The following is a 26775-nucleotide window of genomic DNA, read 5'->3' as shown; positions in this document are numbered from 1 at the left end:
GGGAGAAGGACCAGGTTTGTGCTATGCTCCTAGGGAAGCTGTGATAGACTGTGGCCCAGCAGCGTGACTAATGGAGCAACATGTTACCCTTATGGATAGGGTGGCCTCCGGCCCCACTTCTGTGCCCCCTTCATGGTCAAGGTGGCCCAACTTCTGTGTTTTCTTTATGGTCAGGGTGGCCCCCTTCTGTGACCTCCTCATGGTCAGCATGGCGCCCCTTCTGTGCCCTCCTCATGGTCAGGATGGCGCCCCTTCTGTGCCCTCCTCATGGTCAGGGTGGTGCATCTTCTGTGCCCTCCTCATGGTCAGGATGACGGACCTTCTGTGCCCTCTTCATGGTCAGGATGACGGACCTTCTGTGCCCTCTTCATGGTCAGAGTGGCCTCCTTCTGTATCCCCAAAAGCTCCAGCCATTAAGATACCATCAGTGCAGCATTTGTGCTCTGTAAAGGGAGAAGGAGCAGGTTTGTGCTACACTCCTAGAGAAGCTGTGATAGGTTGTGGCCCAGCAGTGTGACTAATGGAGCAACATGTTGCCCTTATGGATGGAGAATCAGGGGGGACCTGCGAATGTGGTAAGGGGGCCTTTGGGCCCGGTCACAATTGCAACCTCTGTGACCCTTATAGTTACCCCACTGACTCCACCAATTTGATATTGATAAGGATAAGTTATCAACATTGCAGTCCTGGAAACCCCCTTTAAATACATTACTATATAAATAGATCCTATTTGCAGTCAGAGTTTCTTCTGGACACCAAGTCGTCGCCTGATTAGGAAATCGAATTCTGAAATGTTTTCTCTCTTTATTGATAGAAGCTGGAAATAGACTTTCAAAATCGTCAGTGCGATCCCTGCGGCCGTCCCCTGAGTGCATTATAATTGTCCTATAAGATGACACTATAAATATAATACAGATATGGAAGACGCGCGGCTATCCTCGAGCGCGGTGGAGTCACGATGACTCCATCGCTGTGCCGGCAGGCTGCTGCTGCGACCTCCGTGACCTGCGCTTCAAGTCTATTATTAATCGCTAAGTTAACAGGTAAAGCCAAACAAATTTGTTTCTGCTGAAAGGATCTCTATCTGTGTCTGAAAATTTGTGCTGCACCAAACAAACCTCATTAGCGGTGTCCATTTTTTCACAAAGAATCAGGGGAACGGCAAGACTGATGACCTTCTGCCGTCCTTAGGTAAGGGATTTTAGAGGTCGGCAAACACCGGACGAGGAAGAGAACGCCACTAATAAAAGGAGCCACGAAGAAGAAATGCAGAACCGATACAAATAATGGATTGTAACTATATGAGCCAACAGCCGGACACATGTAACTCGCTACATTGTAACACTTCGTATCACTTCTTACTATGTTACCATAGAAGTTATCAATCAGCTAAGAAGGATCTATAATGTCTGGGAAACTCAGTACAAATCTGGTGAATGGAAGAGCAAACAAAAGAAGGACATTGATGGGAAAGTAATGACACCTCCGGACGAGACCCTCACTCATCTGACACGGGAGAAGCCATTATTTAGATGAATGGCTGGGGGATCTAGGCCACGATCCGCCGATGGGGCAGAGGTCATTGCTGTCCAACCTCTCTCAAGACGCGGTCCACATAAATCTTTCATATCCTCATGCCTTCATCAAAATGTATTAATTGTCCTCCGAGCTGGAGGTGGCATCACCCCCTTCACAGACCTCGCCGTCTCCATACATCAAGTGACACCATCACACAGCTACAAGTGTTGAGGAGACGGCGAAGACGCAATCTCACATCTCATTCCAACTTGAGGAATACTTCACAGCATTCAGTGTGGCAAGAATGACAAGCAAACGTGATTTTGTGGATGATTACGGCGACACCAGATTTATAGATTGGTTTTTATATTGTTCACATTTTTTAAAGGAATTCTGTTGCGAAAATATGGAAAATTAGCAGAAACCATAACGTCACGCGTCACGTGACACAACATATACATATCTGGGTACAGAGGGGAAGCTACATAACTTTAAAAACTCACGTATAAACATTGTTGCCCTGTATGTAAAACGCCCCACCTCGAGTCATGTGGGCGGGCGGCCAGCACCCCGATCACACTGTCCGGCCTTGTTCACACCCCCTCCTTTGCTGAGCCACCCCCTCTAACAGCTAACATCAGCACTTGCGCTGTAAGGCACTCCCAGGCGCTCTCTCCTGCAGGACCCACCACTGAAGTCGAGGTCTGGAGTTCGGCCCTGTAGAACACTGAGGTCACACACAGCAATTTTAAAAATGTTACATCTTCCTCTATGTGCCACAGTCTTTTTTCACTGGAAGCATATGGATAACGTGAGAAAAAAGTCGTTTCCCGCTCTACGTCCCTCTGCAGCACTGGGATATCCTGTCGTAGAAGCATTGCTTGTAAGGGTGGCCATACACATGAAATATACAGTAGATCCGCTGAATTAGGCACAACCAACCAATTATCTCATGCGTATGGCGGCATTCCAACTCCAATAGGAGATGTTGGGAGACATTACTATTGGTCAGTGAGCTTTCAGTTGTGCGATGCTTTTCTTCTTGGGAGATAAGCTGCCACAAGTCGCATCTGTCAGTGGCTTTCACGCCTCAAAACATTCATGTCCCAAGCATGCTCGGCCGATGGTTCATGTGTATGTGGGTGTTTGGCCCACAGTTATCTAATACGATTGGAAATACAGGGAGAATGCTGTCCTCTACAGAGGCACCATAAGGCAGGGGTTTGATTCTATTCGCGATATGGTGTTGGGCCGTCTTTGGCCTCCATATCTGCAGTAACTCTTCTACGCTGCTTTCCAAATTCCTATAGATGTGTGGAGGGATTTACCTCCATTCCTTGAAGCAAGCTTTAGATAGTGATGTGGGGGGTGATGAGCGTGTTGGGCGTGCACGGATACGGCGTTCTAGTTAGTCCCAAAGATGCTTGACTTTGGGCTGGCTAATGAAGTTTGCTCAAACCAAGCCTCAACACTGTGTGCTGTATGACATGGTGCTCGGTTATGTTGGTGGAGACACGGGGCTGTACCAGAGTATTACCACAGGGTAGGTGATGCCACATGGCCGGAATGTCTTTGTACCCATCGGTGGTGAGGGTGGGCTTCACTATAACCAATGACCCGAGTCCTTCCCAGCAGAACTCCCCCCCCCCCCCCTTCCCCACACACACACACCATAACAGAAACTCCTCCAAACTTCACTGTTGGGATGATGCATGTAGAAACTGCTCTCAAGGCAACCGCCATACTCAAGTGCCGCCATCCGATCGGAAAATGGTGTACCGTGAAACAGCTGTCCACAGCCATTTGCTTCCACTCCCTTACAGTCCGTCGCTCCAAGCCCCATCGCAGGCGCCGCTGTACATTCACTGCTGGGATGTTGTGTGCAGCCGCTCGTCCATGGTAACCCTTCACATGCTGTTCCCTACAGAGGTTTCTGGTGCTAATGGATGTTCCAATGTCCTGTGAAACACCCTGAGCGAGGGCAGACAATGTGTGTGATGTCTTCACCGCTCCTACAAGGCTCTGTTGTCCACGTTCTGTCAGTTTACGAGGTCTCCCAGAACGTGGCGGCACAGCACATACCGGATGGTTCTGGTGCTGTATTTATGTCCTGAGTTTGGTTCTGCTGCTTTATGTATGTTATGAGCTTGGTTCTGGTGCTGTATTTATGTTGCACGCTTGGTTCTGGTGCTGTATTTATGTCATGAGCCTAGTTCTGGTGCTTTATATATGTTAACGGACTTGGTTCTGGTGCGGTATTTAGGCTGAGTGCCTATCAGTACAATATTAATCATTTTCTTATGATGGAGGAGAAGTGGCACCACAAAGAAATTCCGCACAGGGTGCCATCTTACCTGAGGCTGGCGCTGCCATGCATCGTGGTCAGCACTGTGCCATCTTACCTGAGGCTGGCGCTGCCATGCATCGTGGTCAGCACTGTGCCATCTTACCTGAGGCTGGCGCTGCCATGCATCATGGTCAGCACTGTGCCATCCCATCAGTCTCCGTGTCATCCTAATGTCTATGTGCTCTTCACTGCGATGTGACACCGCGGCCGCCTCAATAACACAGACGGCTTCCCGACTTCCTGATCAATCTTAATTTTATGCTTAAGTGAGATTAAAATGGAGCGGCTTCTATTTAGCTTCATCCAACCTGGAAGCGTTACGTGCTGCAAGTGATCAAAGCCCAATTACTGCCCGATTAGCTGAAGGACTGAGGGTCATTTACAGCAGGAGAGGCGCAACAACCCCTAAAGAAGGCGCCGGTGACAATCCTGGAATGACCCCGCTCCAGGATCCCACAATGCCGAGCGGCCAAACCGCCATTCGCCCTTCAGACTTGGTTGGGATGACAAAATGTGAACTCATTTTCTTAACAAAAAGCAGCAGTTTGACACTTATTTTTGTGCCCGTGGATTAAAAAAACAGAAATAAATGTGTGTTTGTAATGCTGTAATATTAGATATCAGAATCACAAGCGGAGGAGCGCGGACCACTTATCACGCTGTTACCTACCTTGGCTGGGACCACTAAGAAGTCTTGGTCGGGCGACAAAGTCTCATAAAAGTCGCACAAAAGTTGTAAAGTTTGTCTGCAACTTTCTGTCCCGCAACTATTGTAAAGCTTCCATATGGATGTTAAAAAATAGGCCAATCGCAGACAAATCGCGGCCAAATAGCGGTCGTATGCGATTTAGGCCGTTTCCACATGCGACGAATATGAAACAAATCGCGGCACGTTCTATTGCATCACCCATTGTCTTCAATGGGGCCGGCGGCAGCATCGCGCTGCGTGTTGGGTGCATGCGCTGTGATGCGAGGTTGGCCCATTGGAAACAATGCGAGACGCGCCGCGACCCTTATATTATAATCTGTGATGGCGACTTGCGACCGAAGAACGGTTTTGTTCTCATTTTTCTCTGTGACTCTCGTGTTCTCATCATGTTACGACGCGATTCACAACGCAACATTCATTACATGTGATGCTGCAGTGATATTGTGATCTGCCCGTTGCGTTCCAGACTTGCAACCCCCGCCAAAGGCACGACAAGCTGCATCGCGACAATTAGGCCGGATTCACAGAGGCGGGCTAAAGATTGCTGTAGAGCGCGTTAGGAAACGCCTTGTGAAATCACGGTAAAATGTTGCGGTTACGAACGCAGCGTTTTGCGCACACACGTGTGAGAGCGGCCTGAGGCTGGATCCGACCGGGCGAGGACGATGCTGCGCTTGTATTCCTATAGTTTTCTATGTGAGGGCAATGCGCTTTGCGAGAAACACGCCTGACATCGCGGTAGATGCGGTTTCCACGCACGTTTATCACGGATGTAAAAATCTCACGCCATTTCAATAAGCCCCAAAGCGCCAGATTTCTGGTTTCACACACAACTGTCCCGTTAAAGACGGCAGCGACATTGGCGTCCGCGACCGGGCTGCGATGCGGCTGTTCCTTTTACAAACAAAACTGCTGCTCTCAAACAATGGCGCTGCAGCACGCGAGATGCGCAAATGTTTTGGTTGTGCAACTTTTCTGAGACTTGAGGTCACGTGACCCAACTCGGCGTATACGGCCAGCCTTGGGGTGTATTTACACGGGCTAGCGCAATATTGGCAAGTGCTTGTAAAAATGCCAGGCGATGCCATGTGAGAGGGAGTGGCATCACGTCGCTAAACATGCGCTTTTCAGGCCCGTTTTTCATGTGTGTGAAAATTGCATGTTTTTTTTAATAGGAAAATGTAAAAATCCGATCTCGCTGGCCTGAAGCGCACACAGGTTTCTATTGGGCCGCTCACACCTGCCGTTTTTTTCACGCACATATTGTACACGTTTTGTTCTGTTTTGGTGCGGAAGGCTCGTCCGTACAGGCGGTGGGGATCTAACAAAAATACATACATAATACGCGCGGCACACAGACTCGTGTGAATGAGCCCCTGTACACACGGAGCAGAGCTCAGCAAACAGTAACAGCAGCGGTGATGTAAGTGGTCCTCCGCGTCACATGATGCTGGAAGACGCGGCGAGCCGTGCGGACCCGTGGAGTGCGAATGGCACCGCCAAAAAAAATGAGTATTTTATATTGGAGGTTTTTACCATTTTGTGACCACATGAAAAATAAAGTGAGCGTGTAGAAAACTCCTCAGACCGGATTCACACAAAGCGTTTCCTGGTGCGTTTTTGTTGGAGTTTTCAACGGCTTTTATTGTCCCGAACGCCGCGAACGGATGTCACATCAAACTCTACAGCAAATCATTGTTAGAGAAGGTAATTTTGTTTTTGATCATTTTGTTGCATTTTTGATGTTTTTTTGTATTTTTCTCAGAGGACTTGAAAAAAAACACATTTTTTTAAAACTGGTCCAGAAGTTTTTTGGGTGTTTCTTACATTTTTTGTTGGTACATTTTTAACATGCATTCTTTATTTTTATAGAGAACGTTATTCAAAAACAGAAAAAAAACCCTGAAAGTTACAGACGGCTGCAACTGTAAAAAAATACGTCGGATGCAAAAAAATAAAAGCACAAGTGGCAAAAAGTGTCCCAAATAAAATATAGCAGAGTTTTTAACTGCACTTAACCGGCTGCCATGGGGGTTTTATTGCCCCCAAAAAGTGCCGAAAGGTGCGAGAAAAAATACCATAAAAGTGCAATTCGCAAAGAATCGAAGTCATTGATCTCAAGGGGTGCAGTAACATTTCCGTAGTTTGCTGCGAACATTTCAGTTGCGTAAAAAAGATGGAACACGCTATATTTTTCTGCGCATTTAAGCCCCAAAGGTCCCCAAAGTGGGGTGCGTAAATGCGTGCGCAATACACTAGGAGATGTGCGAAACATTGCAGAATTCCGCTAGAAAAAGAACATCTGGAACTGATTGGGCATTTTAATTGGTGAGTCTTTGTTTGCCACGTAAATGAACATGGCTAGCGCGTGCAAAGAGTACACACCGATGCGCGTGCAAAGAGTACACACCGATGCGCGTGCAAAGAGTACACACCGATGCGCGTGCAAAGAGTACACACCGATGCGCGTGCAAAGAGTACACACCGATGCCGTGCAAAGAGTACACACCGATGCCGTGCAAAGAGTACACACCGATGCGCGTGCAAAGAGTACACACCGATGCCGTGCAAAGAGTACACACCGATGCCGTGCAAAGAGTACACACCGATGCCGTGCAAAGAGTACACACCGATGCCGTGCAAAGAGTACACACCGATGCCGTGCAAAGAGTACACACCGATGCCGTGCAAAGAGTACACACCGATGCCGTGCAAAGAGTACACACCGATGCCGTGCAAAGAGTACACACCGATGCCGTGCAAAGAGTACACACCGATGCCGTGCAAAGAGTACACACCGATGCCGTGCAAAGAGTACACACCGATGCCGTGCAAAGAGTACACACCGATGCCGTGCAAAGAGTACACACCGATGCGCGTGCAAAGAGTACACACCGATGCCGTGCAAAGAGTACACACCGATGCCGTGCAAAGAGTACACACCGATGCGCGTGCAAAGAGTACACACCGATGCCGTGCAAAGAGTACACACCGATGCCGTGCAAAGAGTACACACCGATGCCGTGCAAAGAGTACACACCGATGCCGTGCAAAGAGTACACACCGATGCCGTGCAAAGAGTACACACCGATGCCGTGCAAAGAGTACACACCGATGCCGTGCAAAGAGTACACACCGATGCCGTGCAAAGAGTACACACCGATGCCGTGCAAAGAGTACACACCGATGCCGTGCAAAGAGTACACACCGATGCCGTGCAAAAAAACATCCATCATTCCACAAGTATGCAGAGCTCAGGCGCGCGCAAATACGCTTACGTGTGAAGCTGCCCTTAAAGGGAACCCAGCAGGTCCTAGGGGCACTATGAACTAAGTTTATGGACTCATAAGACAGGGCCGCTGAGTCCAGAGGAGTGATTTCTATACTCACCTGCATGGCTGTTCCCTCACTGCCCTCTAGGGGAGCCGGCGCTCAGAGCGCGACCTGGACTCTCTTCATTTACACACTTAGGGATCTGTGTGCGCACATGCACTCAATGAAGAGGTAAGTCTAATGCATGCATTGAGCGCTGGCGGACAGGCGAATATAAAGTGCACAACCCCGGATTCAGCGGCCCATCTCTTAAAAGCCCATAAACTTAGTTTATGATGTCTGTAAAATCTGACAAATTCCCTTTCAAAGGGTTTTCCCCAGAATTGACTTTTATCAGCTATCCACAGGATATGATTTTAGGGTCTCACTACTGAAAAACTGACTGATCCCGAGACCGGGGTTCCTATGCCCTATTTTCCTACCCAGTACACCCCCTACAGGGAGGAGGAGCTTCAGTGCAGCGGCAGCCGAACAAGCATGCTGCTGCTCCATTCTACTCTACGGGACTACAGAAGATAGCCAAAGACTCATACTGGGCCATCTCCAAGAGTCCCATTGAAATGAATGGAGCGACAGTGCTTATGCTCAGCCACTGCTCCAGTCAAGCTCCTCCTTCACTGCGGGAGCGCAGAGAGGAGGAGGAGGAAACACAGGAACCTCAGGACTGGTGAGGATCTTAGCAATGAGACCTCCATTGGTCAGACTTTTATGCTGTGGATAGGTGCTAAAAGTCCATTCTGGGATAACCCCTTTAAAGGGATCTTCGTGCTACAGTGAAATGTTGAATTGATGGGGGTCTGAGCTTTGGAATCCCTATCAGTCTTGAGAAAAACAGGTGCATACATGGTCATTCTCCATGTTAGTCCTCAGTTAGATAGCACCATGTGCGGAATTTTTTTTGGCACCCCCCTTCCAACAAAAAAATGATATGTGTTGTATCCTGCTTGGGCAGAAAGTAGAAAGATATCAGCATACCCATACTAGAACAGCACAAGAGCCAAGCTCATAACATCAACATAGCACCAGAACCAAGCTCAGTACATAAATACAGCACCAGAGCAAAGCTCAGTAAATGCAGCACCAGAACCAAGCTCATTATATAAACACAGCACCAGAACCAAACTCATAACACAAATGCAGCACCAAAACTACGCTCAGTATATAAATACAGCACCAAAACCAAACTCAGTACATAGTGTGACAAAATGTAGGCGTGGTTATAGAGGGGAGATACATTTCTCCCAGATTCCTCTCCTAGGTGGAGCAACAGGAAGAGTATCACCTGTTGGCTGATTAATCAGGTAAGCTAGTAGGTGGATATTTAAGTAGCAGCTAAGAGACCAGTGGCTGCTCTAACTGGAACACAGAAAGCTGGTCTGTATGAGTAACAGTGTTAAAGCATGTTATTTTTGTAAGCTGACAGAGAGGGTTCTACTGCGTATTAGTTAGTGCCGGAAAGGCAAAGTGTTTATTTTGTTTCTGCTGTGTTCTGTTGGCCACGTGTCAATTTGAAACCTACTCCTGACTGCTGACTTCATGTTTGGTGAAAGAGATATTGTAGCGGTTTCAGGCACTGGGTTGGAGCCTCAGGTGTAGTAGCCGCAGGTCCGGAGATAGTAGTCAGGAATGAGCTAGGAATCAGCAAGGGAGGTCTTGTTTGCAGTACAAATGGAGCAGGTGGGTTGCGCTGTCAGGAGAAATGCCAGAGGTCGGTATCAGAAGGTCTCAGTGTTGCTGTAAAAATGGAGTAGGTGGGTAGCGTTGTCAGAGGGTAAGCCAGGGGTTGGTATCAGAATGTCTCAGTGTCATAGTACAAATGGAGGAGGCAGGTAGCGTTATCAGAATGGAAGCCAGTGGTTGATATCAGAAGGTCTCAGTTGAATAGCAGAGGAACAGGTTGAAGTGAAGCTTAATCAATGGCTAGTGGAGCACAATACTCCAATGCTGGTTCAGTGGCAGGGTCAGGCTTTTATAATGAGCCTCATCAGGAACAGAGGTGGGGTCAGGACGAGGTGGCAGGAACTAGATACCTGGGATCAGAGAACAAAGCTAAGAGTCATGCAGGGGAACTGTCTACAGGCTGGATGGCTCAGTAGTGAGAGCTACCGAAAGGAGCGCAAAAGTTACCTGGTTTGATTCCTTACAGTGGAACCCTGCTTCAAGGATGGCCTACGGACGTCCCAGGGCCTGGTTTACCAGGATACCTCTTTCATAAACTCCCCTGTGAGCCTTAGAGCATGTATATTTTCTTCTGGCTCCTGAGAGTATTCCTCCAGCCCATATCCCTGCTACTGCTCCAGGTACTGAAGTTTTCCTTTGTGTTTTTGGTAGTCTAAGATTCCATTAACAACAAACTCGTCCTGCCCTGCACCTTCACAGGAGGGGGAGGCAGTTGTCTGCCCGTGAAGGTATTCTCTTGGAATGGCTTTAGCAGGGACACATGGAAGACTGGGTGCATCATCAGGCTGCCCGGGAGCTTCAAGCAGAAAGCCGCCTGGCAGACCCTCGCTGAAATTGGGAAAGGTCCGATAAACCTTTACCCAAGTTTGGGAGAAGGTACGTGGGTCTTCAAATTTTTGGTGGATAACCATACCTTCTCTCCAATCAGGTAAGGAGGAGCCGCTTAGCGGTGTCGGTCTGCTACTTCTTTGTAGCCATCCTGAGCTTCCTGTAAAGTCTCTTTTAATTCCTTCTGAATATCTGCCAATGCTGCCAGTCTGTGGTTGACCATCGGAATCGAAGTGTTGGTAGGAAATCCAGGAATGAAGACAGAGTGCATCCAGTAGTTGCTGTACGTGAAATCTGCTGTTGATGAATAATCCACCCAGTCATCCTGAAGATGTGAAACGAGGCAGCGGAGATACCACTCTGGAGTCTGGTTAGTTCTCTCAATCTGGCCATTAGACTGAGAATGAAAGGCAGAGGAGAGATTCACAGTAGTTCCCAGGGCCATGCAGAAGTGTTTCCAGAACCTTGAGGTGCGAACCCCTCTGTCCGAAACGATATCATCAGGAATTCTATGTAGTTGGAAAACTTCCCGGATCATCAACTCTGTGGTGTGCTTGGTGGTGGGATTCTTTTTTATGGGGATGAAGTGAGCCATCTTCGTGAGTCGGTCCACGACAACAAGGATGGTAGTCATTCCTTTTGAGCAGGGCAGGTCCACTATAAAGTCCATAGATATAGATCCCTATGGCCTGGATAGGACTGGAAGAGGTTGTAAGAAACCCAGAGGGCGAACTCGTGGCGTCTAGTTCTGAGCACATACTTCTCAAGTGGTGACATACCTCTTCACATTCGTCCTGCAGTTGGGCAGCCAGAAGGAACGAAGCAGGAGTTCCAAAGTCTTTGTGATCCCAGGGTGACTGGCAAGCTTGGAATCATGGACTAGTTTAAGGACTTTGAGTCAATGTCAACCAGCCTTGGGAACATATAGTTGGTGTTCTCGCCTCCAAAGTCCATCTTTGAAAGAAAGCTTCATATCTTTAGAAGGATGACTCAGGAAAGGGTCATTTTCATATCCTCCCCTAAACTTTGTTAGAAGGTCTTCAGAGTTCAGGATACCGAGAAAATGATTTGGGGACAAGATTGTGTAGGTTGTGTTTGACCCCTCTTCAGGCTCCGAAGATATCCTCGACAAAGCATACGCCTTGCTGTTTCTGGAATCGGGTAAGTAAGACACGACCAAATTGAACCTGGAGAAAAACAGGGCCCATTGTGCTTGTCTCCCAGATGACTTCTTGGCAGTAAGGAGAAATTCAAAGTTCTTATGGTCAGTAGAAGCCATTACTGGATGGTGGGCTCCTTCCAAGAGGTGCCTCCATTCGGTAAAAGCCAACTTGATGGCCAGAAGCTCCTTGTTCCCCATGTCATAGTTTTTCTCAGTGGGTGATAAGGGGTAGGACAGAAATGCACAAGGATGTAGTTGCATCTTATCTCCAACTTGTTGTGACAGAATAGCTCCCACTGCGCATTCAGAGGCATCCCCCTCAACAACAAAAGGCAGTCCTGGTCTTGGATGGATCAGTACTGGTGCTGAGATAAACAGACTTTAGTTTCTTAAAAGTGATTTGTGCCTCCTGGGACCACGAAAACGTGTGCGATTTCTTTGTGAGGGAGGTGATGGGTGAGATGACTTTTGAGAAGTCCTTAATAAATCTTCTGTAAAAGTTTGCAAAACCGATCAGGCGCTGTACTTCCTTCAAATTTTTTGGAATGGACCAATCAAGGAGGTCTTTAATCTTGCGAAGGTCTATACTTAGGCCGTCTGGGGAGATAATCTATCCCAGGAATTATATTTGGGTCTGTTCAAATTTGCACTTCTCTAGTTTGATGTAGAGATTATTCTTTTGGAGTTGTTCAAGACCACCCAAACGTGCCTGCAATGTTCCTCCAAGTTATCAGAAAAGATAAGGATGTCGTAGAGATACGCCACTACGAACTGATCCAACAGGTCCTGAAATACATCGTTGATAAAGTGCTAGGAGTCGGCGAGAGAATTGCAAAGACCGAACGGTATAACTAGGTATTCAAAATGACCGTATCACGTCCTAAAAGCAGTCTTTCATTTGCCCCCTGGGCGAATCCATAAAAGGTTATGGGCCCCTCTTAGATCCACTTTAATGAAGATCTTGGCAGAGAGGAGTCTCTCTAATAATTCTGGAATCAAGGGAAGGGGTAGTGATTGTTGACTGTAATCTTATTTAACTCCCTGTAATTGATACATGGTCGAAGGGTTGAGTCACTCTTTTTAACAAAAAATGTGAGTGCCCTCGATGGCGAAGAAGAAGGTCGAATAAACACCCTTTTCAAATTTTCGGCCAGGTATTCTCGAAGTATCCTCAACTCCGGTTCTGAACGGTTGTAGATCTGCCCAACAGAATAGAAGCACTGGGGAGCAACTCCACTGGGCAATCATAGGGCCGATGAGGTGGCAGCTGATCAGCTTCCTCCTTGCTGCAGACATCCATGAACATCTGGTATTGAACCAGTAACTTCTCAAATTCCTGTTGACACTCCTCAGGGTCTTGCACTAGTTTAGGGGCGGATTGTTACCATGCAGGGCGGCGCTGGGTCCCGCGGCCGGTGCGCAGCGCTCTGATGTCGGCTCCGGCGTCCCGGAGCTCTGCTGTCGGGGCTCTCCCGGCGACGTGAAGCAGCCAGCGTGCAGAACGTGGGCGTGTCCGCCCGTAGGGTGCCGCCCGCTCTCCTCCACCTTCCATATGCAACAGTGGGAGAGTCGGCTCCTCCCACTCTCCGCCCCTGGGCGGAGGCTTTAAGTTAAAAGGCTGGCAGTGACCTGAGCTCACTGCCAGTTATTGGTTCTGCTAGCCTCTAGTCAGGTCTGTCTCAGTCTGCTCTAGTTGCTCGTCAGTATCCTGTCAGTTTGCCTGTGAGCTCCATCTCCAGCCTTACTCTGCCTTGTAAGTTTTGTTGGTCTGTTCCACCTGCCTCTTCTGTCGGCACTCTGTCCCCTGTTAGTAGTTCCAACTAGGTAGTCGCCAGGTCCCTAGCCAGCGCAGGGACCACCGCCCAGTTGTCCGCCTGGGGTTAGCCAGGGCCGAGGCAAGTAGGCAGGGACAGTGGGGTGCAGGAAGATCAGGGCACCCCACCTGGCGCTCGGGGGGCAGAGTGCCGTAACAAGGATGCTGCCATCTTGCAGTTCTCTTTACAGTACTCAGAAGGGAAGGCAATGGTCTTTGAGTCCCAGTTGATAGATGGATTAGGGTAGAAAACCAGGGGATCCTGAGTATCACCATAAATTTAGGGGACGAGATGAGCTGGAAGCTGATCGTTTCTGGTGGTCAGGTTTCATGCAGAGCTCCAGTTCGATTGTCTACTGTGTGACTGGTCCTAAGGACAAGGGTGACCTATACACAGTTTCCATATTAATAGGTATGGGCTTAGGTCTGGTTACAATGTTTTTGTCAAGAGCAATTCTTAAGTTCATGAAGTTTTCCCCCTCTCCTGAATCCAACATCGCTGAGCACTGCATCCTCTGATTTCCCATTAAGATCTCTGTTGGGAGGACAAAATGGTGGAATAGACGACGGGTTTTCACAGTCTTAAACTATCAGTGCAAAGGTGTGTTTGGTGGCATTCCCTAGTTTTGTGACGTCTGGATTGGTCGTGGTCTTTACATTGGCTAGGGGGAGAGTCCCTTGGAACTTATTTGGACAGTTTAAGGCATAACGTCCTAAGCTTCCACAGTAGAGACACAGATTTTCAGCACAGCGCCTTTCTTTTTTAGTGGTGGAGAGGGGTTTGCAGATGACGTCAACCTGCATTGTCTCTGGTGCAGCTTCAGTCCTTGGCTGGGGACCCAAAGTTGATTGACTGAAGAAGTAAGGGGTGTTGGTGCCCAAACCCACAGTCTCTCTTTTTGCCACTCAGAAAGTCTCTGGTCAACTCGGATGCACAGCTGGATGAAATCTTCCACATTATTAGGGGTCTCCACTCTAGCAAGTTCATCCTTTATCCACTCAGATAATCCCCGGTGGAATTGGCCCTGTTGTGCGGCTGGGGTCCACGTGGCATCATATTCGCCCAGCGACGAAATTCTGCCGTATACTCTGTAGCGGAGTATCACCCTTGTCGTAAATCTGCCCCATAGTGGCCGTGAAGGCATCAAAGCTATCAAGAAGATTACTGTTGGTCTCTACGTATGGCGAGGCCCAGGCAAGCGCCTCGTCAGTGAGTAGGTTAATGATAAAGATTACGTTTTTCTGGTTACCGGTAAACAAGGTGGGCTGTATCTGAAAATAAATCCAGCATTGATTTAGGAAACCTCGGTATTGGCGACGATCTCCTGCAAATTTCGCTGGCAGCGGCATACGGTTGTCTGGCGTTGAATTGCGCATCTGCAAGAGTTGCCTCTGTAGCCCCTCGATCTCTCGTTGCATACTAGCAACCTTTTCCTGGTAGGAGGCACAACATTTTGGGAGCTCTATAATCTGGCAGGGTCAGGCTTTTATAATGAGCCTAATCAGGGACAGAGGCGGCATCAGGACCAGGAGGCAGGAACTAGATAACTGGGATCAGGGAGCAAGGCTGAGGGTCATGCAGGGGAGCTGTCCACAGGCTGGATGGCTCAGTAGTGACAGATACTTGTCTTTTGACCCGAGCAAAGGCAATCCTAAACTAATTCCTACAAAACAGATACAGCACCAGAACCAAGTTAAATGCATAAATAAAAAAAAACAGAACAGTTAGGTAAATAAATAATTGTGTTGTAGAGGCATCAATGGGTTGTCAGCAGCAGGAAAGGAGAGAGAGCCAGGAGCAGGATGATTCATGTAACCCCACAAGCATGCCGCCGTACGGAGGAAGATGATCTTCTAGTCTGGCAGCCCTAATCAGAGTGATCATCCCTAGCCTACAGCCTCCTGGTGCCCCGCTAGAATCTGATGACTAGCGCCCTGTACGACTACATGGGTCGCACGTATCTATGGCTGGATGTTCATGCGCACGACCATATCACCGTAGACGCTCTACGAGGTGATAATACAGTGCTTATGGGAGTGAACACAACTGTATACAGAAGACGAACATTTATAGATCCAACAGCACAATAATCCATCACAAGCGCTGTACTCTGCAGTGTGCATGCAGCCCTACGGTGAATGCTAATCGCCAAATGCACTCATGACCGGCTGCAGCTAACCAGGACTTAGCTCAGCTCCCATAATGCACTGCGCTTTGTAATCAGAAACCAGCAGAAAATATCATTTAGCTTTGGATGTGAACAGAGAAGAAGGCATTAAGTAACTGAGACAGTAAGTAAAGTATTTTGCGAGTTTTGTGGTAACTTTTCAGGGTCATCCGGCAGTTTGTTGCCTTCCGTACAGTGCGGTAAGCCATTGCTAAGCAGGGTATTTATCACTGATTAGGCTGCAGAAAAACACCTTCAGACTTCAGTAAACCCATCTCATTTATATTTCATTATCTGGAAACTCCGGTGTAACATAAATTGCCTCACATGTAGTTAAGGGCGGCTTGTTGTCAGCTTTTCCACGGAGGGTAAATTAATCTTACTGTTACAGGTATCAAGTAATCAGTGTCCGTCCTACAGCGGCCGTATATGTAGATGGGGCCGGATATCTATAAGTGCCGCAGGGAGGAATGACCTCCGACTGCTCCTCAACCACAACTATTTTATGCAGTTTGCAAAGGTGGCAATGACCGCGCAATATTGTCTTCTAGGCTGAAGTGCTGCTGTTAACCTACAGGGGGCGCCTGACATCACCTGTGTACTTGCTCCTCCATGTAACTGACACGGTTGCCATATTGCCTCAGGCAGTATAGAGGCTTGTAGCCCCCCTGTGTATCCCCCATCCAAAAATGTGGCAGAACCCACATGAGGTCTCGCTCACATCAGCGTTCTTGTATTCCGTTGCGCTCTTCTACAGCAGTTCCGGTTGTCCTCTGTCTATTTCTATGGCATCTTCTGGCCTTCAGGTTTCTGCAGTTCTGTTTCTTCTGCTTTCTTTTTAAATAGAAAAAAATCTGGCGCAAACTGCAGCGCTTTTTTCCGCCAAAAGAAAAAAAAATCTAAAAGCAGACTGAAAGAAACGTCCGCTTGTTTGGGTTACTTTACAGTAACCGGGTGACGGAAGAGAACAGAAGGGTCTGCGCTTGCTTCCAGTTTTGCTGTCTAGCATATTATCTGCAGTTGGTCTTCTCTGCCGCCCCGCCTATCTGCTGGTTTCTGGCCAACCAGAATGGCTGCAGCAATTTTCTAACTATGTACTTGCACTGCTCTCTGATTGGCCAGTGCTGGTCACATGTGCAGTTCAGGCCAATCACAAAGCAGAAAAAGTGCATAGGTACATGAAGAGAAACAAAAACCAGCTCACCAGCCGAATCCACACCTCAGGGGTGCAGCACGGGCCGCCCCGACCAGACAGGTGCCGGAAACAACAAATAAAACGGAAGGCGGTCCGGCTGCTCCAGTGCATCAAATTTCAAAAACTTAATTAATCATAAACAACACGTCTATTTTGTCAGCAAATTCCGAAAAAAAAAATCGCTTTATTCTGACGCGTTTCTAACACCAATCCGGCGTCCTTAGTTGTAGCATAGAAGTGTAACACCTCAGTCCTTTCTAACGAGACAATGGGGGAGAAACGCACCCCTCCATCAGGAAGACAAACCCAAACTGTCCAAAAAGATCACCAAATCATATAGGCGATTAGAGCAGCATCCACAGCAGGACACTTGTACACGGGCGAGTCAGATATTGGTGCGGGAATATTGTATTTGTAAGGCTGTATTTACACAGGGTAATGCGAACTGCGCTGGGACTCTCAGGCACAACACACGGACACTCGCATGAAAATGGGGCATGCAGGGATTTTTTTAATCTCAGATTGTGGACCTGAAAAAAGACAAATCGCTCAGGCTGGACGGGACAGAACTCTCTTATCGGCTATGTAAATACGGCCTCAACATGTAAATACGGCCTCAACATGTAAATACGGCCTCAACATGTAAATACGGCCTCAACATGTAAATACGGCCTCAACATGTGATTTTGCATGCAAGTGAAATGTGTTTTGCGAGAAAATCACATGTACAATCTTTGTCAAAAAAACACTCCGACCCCCACAGGAAGTTGTCATTTTGCTGTAAAACCCGTCCTGCAGTTCCATCTCAGGCAGATCTGTAGATGATGAGAGTTGTGGTGATTAGATGGACGGTCTTGTCACCAGAGACCCTAAAAGGGGTTCCCCCCTTGGTCTATAAGAGGCTCTCGGAGGCTCCTTGTGTGTAGTGACCTCTTCTTCCGCTTGTAGAGCTTGTTGGCCACTAGATGTCTCTACGACGCAGAGAAGAGATTTCACTCTGTTACCAGAGGGGGCGCATTATTGGGATGTGAGAAGCTGATGAACTGTCCTCCACCGGGCCGTTCTGACCAGATTGTTAGGGGGTGTTGGGATCAGTGGATGTGTGAGGACACACAAGGTGACCGGGCTCAGGACCCCCCTACAGACCACCAGTAGAGAGGAGCGTCTGACCAGACTGTTAGGAGGTGTTGGGACCAGTGGATGGGGGCACACAAGGTGACCGGGCTCAGGACCCCCCTACAGACCACCAGTAGAGAGGAGTATCTGACCAGACTGTTAGGAGGTGTTGGGACCAGTGGATGGGGGCACACAAGGTGACCGGGCTCAGGACCCCCCTACAGACCAACAGTAGAAAGGAGCGTCTGACCAGACTGTTAGGAGGTGTTGGACCAGTGGATGTGTGAGGGCACACAAGGTGACCGGGCTCAGGACCCCCCTACAGACCACCAGTAGAGAGGAGCGTCTGACCAGACTGTTAGGAGGTGTTGGACCAGTGGATGTGTGAGGGCACACAAGGTGACCGGGCTCAGGACCCCCCTACAGACCACCAGTAGAGAGGAAAATCTGATCAGACTGTTAGGAGGTGTTGGGACCAGTGGATGGGGGCACACAAGGTGACAGGGCTCAGGACGCCCCCTCAGACCACCAGTAGAGAGGAGTGTCTAACCAGACTGTTAGGGGGTGTTGTGACCAGTGGATGTGTGAGGGCACACAAGGTGACCGGGCTCAGGACCCCCTACAGACCACCAGTAGAGAGGACTGTCTGACCAGAGTGTTAGGAGGTGTTGGGACCAGTGGCTGTGTGAGGGGATACAAGGTGACCGGGCTCAGGACGCCTCCTACAGACCACCAGTAGAGAGGAGCGTCTGATCATCTGACAAGCACAAGCAGTTCCAAATGTTCCGTTGCCTGCCACCCAGCGACAGGTGGCACCATCGTTACACCCCTGTGTCTGTCGAAAGTATTTCCAGGTGCTTGGCTGAAGGACATTTGGTCTCATGGTGCCCATTACATGTACGCCCTCTGACACCCACCGTCGCCTTTGTTTGCAGTGATATTGTGAACGATTAAACTGGACGCTACGAAGCGGCGCCGGGTTGTCTTCAGTGACGAATCCAGGTTTAGTTTGGGCACAACGGTTATCGCTCAAAAAATGTATTTTGAGTGACTTTTGAACGATAATCATTGTGTACTTTTACAGGGCAAAGTGAATACTCTAAGTTTTGAGCGATCACTTTGCGCTCCGCGTGGGGTATGCAGAAGACAAGCGGGGCCACTTGTCTTCTGTATCGAGCTGTTCTCTTCTTGGAAACCTCAGCTGTTATACAGCTGAGGGCTCCAAGCGCGGTATGCAGAAGACAGCTGGACCGCTCTGTTCTTCATACCCAGCCTGTGTTTATGGAGCGGGATACAGCTGAAACAATAGTATCCGCTGTATCCTGCTGTGAACTCCTGATAAGGCTCATCGTTGTCTTTCAGCATGCTGAAAGAGAATGATGAGCGACTCATTAACGAAAACTGCAGGATGTCAGTGCAGTTAGGCCCAACGTTTATCGCTCAAAAGACGGCTTTGAGCGATTTTTGAACGAGAATCGTTGGGTCCAAATAGGCCTTAAGGCGTCAGGCATTTACTTGTGAAAGCAATCCTTGAAGTTAAGCACTAGTGCATGTGCACAATGCATGCCGGGTATTGCTGAGCCCTGTGGTACCGCACTAACATGTTGTCAGACGGACTCGGCAATATCCCCAGCAGGCATGGAAACAGAGTGACAACCAGCAGATATGGGTCCTATAATACTCACCAGCAAGTCTTGCAGTGCAATGTGGGGTTAGGTGGTCTGAAGATTACGTCCCTCATCTTGAATGGCCAAAAGCAGGACCTGGAACCCGAGGATTGGTGGAGAACAACAACTGCAGGTAATGTTGTCCGGTAACCGGAGCGCCAGATCTGGCACATGCCGACATTGGGTAGGCCTCGTTGACATTAATGGGGTCTATCGGCTTGTGACTGCTGGAAATGTTCCCAGATGTAATGGTGAAGCGCGCTGTATGTATACGTTCTTGCTTCGAGCGGCCTCAGATATCGAGGCGATGGCTTTCTTGGCCATGGAGCATGTGCTGATCCCAGCATGGCCGCACGCGGTCCTCACGCCGCAGACAGTCACTAGTTTATGATGTTTCCCGTGACACTTGATTTCCACCCTAAATCCGTCCCCTCCATAATAATTGAATTGCTATCTCATTACGGGCTCCACATTCCTCGGACGGCGCAGGACATACATTTTTAAACCGCACATATCAGTTTGTGTTTGCCTTGTTCACTATTGGAGATTAACCAGAAATCTTCCCGAATAATAATTAGCTATAAATAATGGCGCGGCGGCGGCGGCGTTCTACGAGAATCCTCCTGCTCGTCTCTATTTACAAACTGTTTACTGCTTTTTGTGTCCTTGAGAGAGAAATCAGGGACGCAATTCAATGGGAAAAAAAAAAACGGCGGTCAAGATACCGGAGTTCATAAATTTTCTTCAGCTTCGGATGAGTTCAAAGAATTACCATGTAAGAAAGCGCTACAGACGGAATTTATCTGATTATTGCGGTAATAATTACCCAGCTGTTTATTGCAGATAGAGGGATAATTCATGCAGGCAATAGGCCGTGCTTGCGGTGACACTCCACATTTAGTAAATATGCAAACTGTTCACTTCTAATTAAGCCAGCAAGAGGATGCCCTTATTAAACGGAGAAACTAAAAGTGCCTTCCTGACAAGTGATGAATTGTTACATCGCGCAAATTCTTGCCACAGAATTATTGGCATGAACTTGGGGTTTAACTTCATTAAGAGATCTTATGGGAGAGTTAAATGAGGATGGACAGCGTAACAAGGCCGCGCTGACAGCCAATAATATGCTTCACTTTAATGAAACTGCACCAAATTCCGCACGGAGTGTAATAAATCTGCAAAGTCAGTCCGAAGAAGGGACAACGATGGGGAAGTCTACGGGGAAAGAAGAGCCGTCACCAGTGCAGTCACCTTCTAACAGGCCTTGTAACGTGACTGCCGGTGGGAGGTGCTCTGCACCATTGCTCCAGCACTCATTTGCATGTCTTTTTCCCAGGAAGCATTGCATATATACAAGACTCCCTACACCCTCGTGGTGCTCTCCATAAGGAGAAACATTACCCCACCCCGGATCTGGATGACATCACTCTCCACTTGTTTCTACAGCTTTTTTTTGCTTTTAACCCTTTAAAGGGATTATCCGGGACATGAAAAAAAAAATGACACAGGCTTAGGGCTCACATGAGGGACTTAATCTTGCAACAATTCTGCGTGCAAAAAAATTGCAGCTAACTGCGCTAAAAATTTCCTGATAGACAATTTTTCTTGATCGAGTCCTGAGCTTCATTAGCGTATACATTGCCCACTGGCGAGGCGTGTTGCAGGAAAAAATGCGCTGATGTTCAGAATTCCCGCAGCTGGTAAAAATCCTGCTAATGACTTCCAATGTCTAAACTGCAGGCGCCGGTCTTCTTTTCTGAGCCTTGGACGCAGCTAAACTCCCTCCCATAGGAGTCTGTAGGCACGCCTGCGTTTTGCGCACCAAAGATAAGTCAAGACCTATATTTTTGCGCAGCGGCTTATTTCAGTCATTGATGTCCTATTTTTTTAGTTGCGATTTTTTTTTTGGGGCGCGGCTAAAATTCCTTCAATTGAACGTTTCCATAGGAAACTGTTGGTCCTAATAGCCGCCATTTTTTTGCATGTGTAATTTAGCTGCGCAATTTCCCCCGTGTGAACGAGGCCTTAGAATGAAGAAAAACTGAATACTCAGCTATCCCAACGGCTCTGCTTCCAGCGCTGCTGCCCCGATGCCCGCAGCACGGGACCCAGAGGAAGTGGTCTGTGGACATTGTGCGTGTGACCGCCCAGCCAGTCACAGTGAGTGGGAGTGGATGTCACATGCACAACGCGCGGCACGTAACGGGCAGCCGCTTCTTCTGGGTTCCGTACTGCGGGCAGCGGGGATGGATCGGAGCCGCTGGGATAGCGGAATATTCCATTTTTCTTTATTTTAAGCCCATACAATTCTCTTTTCATGTCCTGAAAAAACCCCTCTAACTACCAGCATCCTTTTTTTCATCCCCGCGTTCCACGAGCCGAAGCTTTTTACTTTTCCATCGACACGGCTGTCTGACGGCTGATTTTTTGAGGGACGAGTTGTATTTTTTATTGCTACCGTTTAACGCACCATAAATGTATTGGAAAACTTTAAAAAATCTTAAGTTTGGTGAAATGAAAAAAATGGCAGATGTGGCCTTTCCTTGTGGTGGTTGCTTTTTGCGCCGTTTATGGTGCATTAAGAATGCCGTGTTTTCATTCTGTGGGTCGGGCGGTGAAGACGACGTCTCCAGTTTAGAGGTTTTATACTTTAATAACTAAAAGCCTGTTTATTACAGGAAAAATCTGTTTTGTTGCCGTATTCAGATCCCCAGAACAGTCACATTTTTCCGTTGGTGAGGGCCGATTATTGAGGGGCGAGCTGCCACTTTTATTGTTACCATTTTGGGTACACGGGATATTCTGATCACTTTTTGTTACAATTTTATTTGGAGAAGAAATGACAAAAACCCCACAATTCTGGTATAATGTTATTTTTTTTACAACATTCACCATTGCGAGATTAAGAAAAATGCGATCCTTTGATAGTTTGGGGTTTGTTGGACACGGGGCAATGCCCATCACATTTATGTTTTTATTGTTTCGATACTGGTTTGGGAAAAATTTGGAAAAGAGTTAATTTATGAATTTTTTCTATTTTACATTTTTTTATGTTATTTCACTTAGCCTTTACAGTTTTCTTAGCCCCACCAGGGACTTCAGCTTGTGATTGTTTGATGGTTCTGCAGTATATTGTATTTTCCAATTCCAATATTAAAGGGGTTGTGTAAAATGTTATGATTCTTTTCTGTTGATGGGCCGTCCTCAGGTCGGGTCGTTAATAGATTATCGGTGGGGGTCCGCAGCCCGGATCCCCGCCAATCAGCTGACCACAGCGCAGTGCCCCCGGTTGGTGCTGCATTGAATTCAATGGGAGTGGAGCCTGCAATACCAACGCAAGCTCCTGCGCTGCAGGCAACAGGGTGGGATTCCTGCGCTTCCCATAGTGACAGCAGCGCCACAGGTAGGGATTAATACGGTTAAATACATGGCCTTAGGTCCAGGACTGCCGTGGCCACCATAAGCATTGACAACAGCATCGATATCCCTCTGTACGGTGGTCACACTTGCACACCACCACTCCATCCATACAGGATGAGCAGATCTAGGGAGCACCAAGGCTCAGCGGCCGATCTCCCAGCGATCCTGAGATCTGAGCTCCTCGAATACTGCCTGTGAATAAAGTGGTGGTGTGCACATCTGACCGCCACTCCATTCACTTCTATGGGATGGGGGAAGATGGCCGAGATCATGGATCTTCCTTCATCTCATAGAAGTGGTCCAGTGTGTGCACTGCTTCTCCATTCACAGGGGGTAATCGGGGTGTACAGATTTCAGGTTGCTGGGGGTCCCAGTGGTCAGACATTTATCACCTATACTATTCATGCCAGGACACTTGGAACCCTCGATCTTGTGATTGATAAGGGCTCCCCTGACGATTAGGACGAAGTTTTTATGGGACAACCCCTTTAAGAGGGTTTCTCATTAAGATATCCACAGGATCACGGATAAATATCTGATCGCTGGGGGTCCCAGTGGTTAGGCCCACAATGGTGGGATGCCCCAGGATGCCCCACATGTGACTGCATGGTGGTGCCCATGGGTTTACTTCTATTGGGTGGAGGAAGCTTGGCGAGTGCATCGACCTGTCTACGTCCCGTAGAGGAGAATGGAGTGGTGGTCAAGCATGTGCACCAACGTTTCATTCTCATGGGATTGTTGGGGTTCTCAGCAGTCGGACCTCCAGTGATCAGACATTTACCCCAATCTGTGGATGTCTGTAATTGGAAAACCCTTTTAGGCTGCGTTCACACGTGGCAACATTGGTGTAGATTTTAACTCGGATTCAGCTGCGGATGCTGATTTAACCTTTCGCCTACCACAAGGACCTACCTGGAGGACCTAACACACCTACAAATGGCTGCTCACCTCCTGAGCGCATACTGTCACCCAGCAACCACTAATGAACATCACAGGCGCTGCTGGACAGGTGACTTGTAAGTGGGCTGTGTGTCGCCGGGGTAAAGATGGCGGCGCTCAGTAGCCATTCCCGGGTGACGGCGTGCACTGCTCTCTTGGTGCTGGCAGTGAGCGTTATGTGCAGGCCGTGAGCGATTGGTTATAGGCATGATTACGCGCTCCTCTTAGGTCCTAGCGGGAACGGAAAGGCTTAAATCACCTACGGCTCTACGGCTGAATCAGAGCCCAGATCCGCGCCGGCGTTGTGGTGTTTGATGCTGAAATTATGTGGATTTTGGATGTGGAAAATCTGCGCCGTTTCCGCTAGCCGTGAATGCCCCCCGATGGGAGTGGTGGCGCATTGCTTCATGTCTATTTTTATAGAAGCTCTCGTCAGCGGGAGGCGCCGCTGATCGCCCATTCGGCGCACGCATATTCTAATGCTACCAGTTTACCAGTCCTGATAGCGCTTGTCAAAATGGTGTATTTTGTAAGAGGAACGAGAAGTAAATAATTCAACCTATCAATATTTCAAACGCAGGAAGGAAGAAAGAGCCGGGAATTGGATTGTATAATGAAGAGTGTTGTAATTTGTAAACAAGGCCACATGCTGACACCTGTCTGGCGGGGATGCAGATCGCAGGTAAACAGCTCTATAAAAACACAAATGCATTGTGCAGAGAGGTTTCCGCCGCCGCCGCCGCCGCGCACAATATCCACATCTGATACCTTTAGTTATTCGCCGGTCCTGTGAATTCAGCATTTAAATTTGACCTTCACCAAATCATTCGCATCCCGCAGTAGACGGTATGGATGCTGCAAATACGGCGCGCATCAAAAATATGCAAATGCCTCGAAATGACAATTACAAGTTCTGAAAATAGAATCTGCCATATATTAATGCGAATATATTTGGGTTTTGTCTTTCCTTTTTTGTGGATGGCTGCTCTACTGATATTATGCTTATTTATACGCCCGCATCCATAAAGCGCCGTCTGCATGGGCGTTAATGCAAATGAGGAGTTAAAGGGAAGCCGCCGGGGTTTGACATAGGAAGCTTCCTGCGCCGCCTAAACAGTCATCTTACGGGTTTTCACAAAGTGACTTTCTTGTAAATGCGGTTTCAAACATTTCTGTAGAAAAATCAGCGTTTTATTTGTCCCGTGCCGCATGCAAATTAAGGTCAAGCGGTCCGGACCAACTCCCCGAACACGCCCGTCAGTGCCAGTACTGCAGAGACTCCCTCTGTGCATCGCCGCGGCGGTTCAGATCTCACATTAGTGCCAGGACTGGAGAATGTGCAGTTCATCTGTCCGTGTTGTGGGAGGAGTCAACCACGGCACATTTGCCAGGCCCAGCGCTAAAGTGAGATTTGAACCGCCGTGGCGATGCGTAGAGGTAGTCTCTGCAGTACTGGCACTGAGAGGTACACAAGGCATCAGAGTTGGTCCAGCCGCCCACCGGACTACTTGACCTTAATTTGCATGCGGCACGGGACAAATAAAACCTGATTTCTACCGGAATACTTGAAACAGGAAGCTTACTATATAAAACATGGGTTCCCTGTAAAGGGGGGTGGGGACGGCGAGCCATCGGAAAACGGCCTCTTGGCCTAAATCAGTCTTTTATGTTAGACATTTTTTAATGATTTTTTTGTTTATTGCTTTAAATTTTCAATGTTACGATGTATTAAAAAAAAAAACTTAAAAATTCTGCAGTTGTGACAATGAGGACAACTTTATCCACAGGGCAAATAGGGCATCAGCACCAAGCCCTCTGGTGGCATCGGCCCCTGATGATGGCGCCACTTTCCTCAGGATGCAGAAATACTTGGAAACACGTCCATACTCCCCTCTCTGGTCCCCACAGGCAGCGGTCATTGTCTTGTCTCAGCGTGTGACGGCTGCGGCCAATTACCGGTCTCAGTAGCAGCTAGGGCCAGTGTTTGACAACAGATGCTTAGATGGGCATGTGATCGCTGGGCCATAAGTGAGTGGAGACTGCGAGGAAGCCACAGAGAAGTGTAGCCTGCTGGATCAGGTGTTAATATTCTCAAACAGAATAAGTTTGAGAATGGAGGGGAAGGGTAACAGTAGAGGGGGCAGGTAAATATCCGTGGACAGGGTCCACGGCCCTACTCACACTGACCACAAAGCCTAACATTTTCTGTTTTGTAGATAAAACTTTTCAGCCGTCATCTCATCATCATCACAGGCAGGATTACACTAGGAGGTCATACCTATATATAGAGAACACAGGATCCACCATTCACAATAGGTGATGTCACAGTTCACCTCCTCCCCCTCCCTGCACAGGTCACATAGTTTGCCCACAACACTCCCATATAAGTCGATGGGTCCCCTGCCATCAATTGTATTTATGGCCCATGAGGCTGCTATAAAGCATATTTCCAAACACTGTTAACTGTAGCTCAGGCAAGATGGCCGCCCCGATAATCTACAATCTCACAATCATAAAGTAAAAACAAAAAATTGAATCGGTTTCACCATCTGGTTTTAATCAGAAAAATAATTCTAGGAGATACATTCCCTTTAAGGGCCATGCCCACCTTTAACATATCTGTATTGCTCTGATGCATCTAAAAAAAAAAGAAGCAACGATACAAACTGCCTTACTAAAAACCCTCCTACTGTTTTGTGTATACAGCACCTGTGCTGACCTGTGTGTCTCCATAGTTACAGACCACAAACAAATCCTGTGTAGTCTGAAAGCACAACACCAACATGTCAGCCGCAGCGTCATGTGATTGCTACTACAGCTTTGTTACTTTGTATCGTTGCAGGAATGCTGGACACGACGTCACATCGTTATGTATCGGTT

General features: G+C 48.1%; 1 protein-coding gene across 2 annotated transcripts in view; it reads right to left on the bottom strand.

The window, feature by feature from the left end:
• Nucleotides 1-26775, bottom strand: part of SPATA17 (spermatogenesis associated 17) — a 190903-nt gene that overhangs the window by 110837 nt on the left and 53291 nt on the right. The window lies entirely within an intron of this gene.

This window comes from Eleutherodactylus coqui, chromosome 3 (genome assembly GCF_035609145.1).
Source record: "Eleutherodactylus coqui strain aEleCoq1 chromosome 3, aEleCoq1.hap1, whole genome shotgun sequence".
In the NCBI taxonomy this organism is placed as follows: Eukaryota; Metazoa; Chordata; class Amphibia; order Anura; family Eleutherodactylidae; genus Eleutherodactylus; species Eleutherodactylus coqui.
The sequence above is the reverse complement of the archived record's forward strand: the minus strand, read 5'-3'. Positions and strand labels throughout refer to the sequence as shown.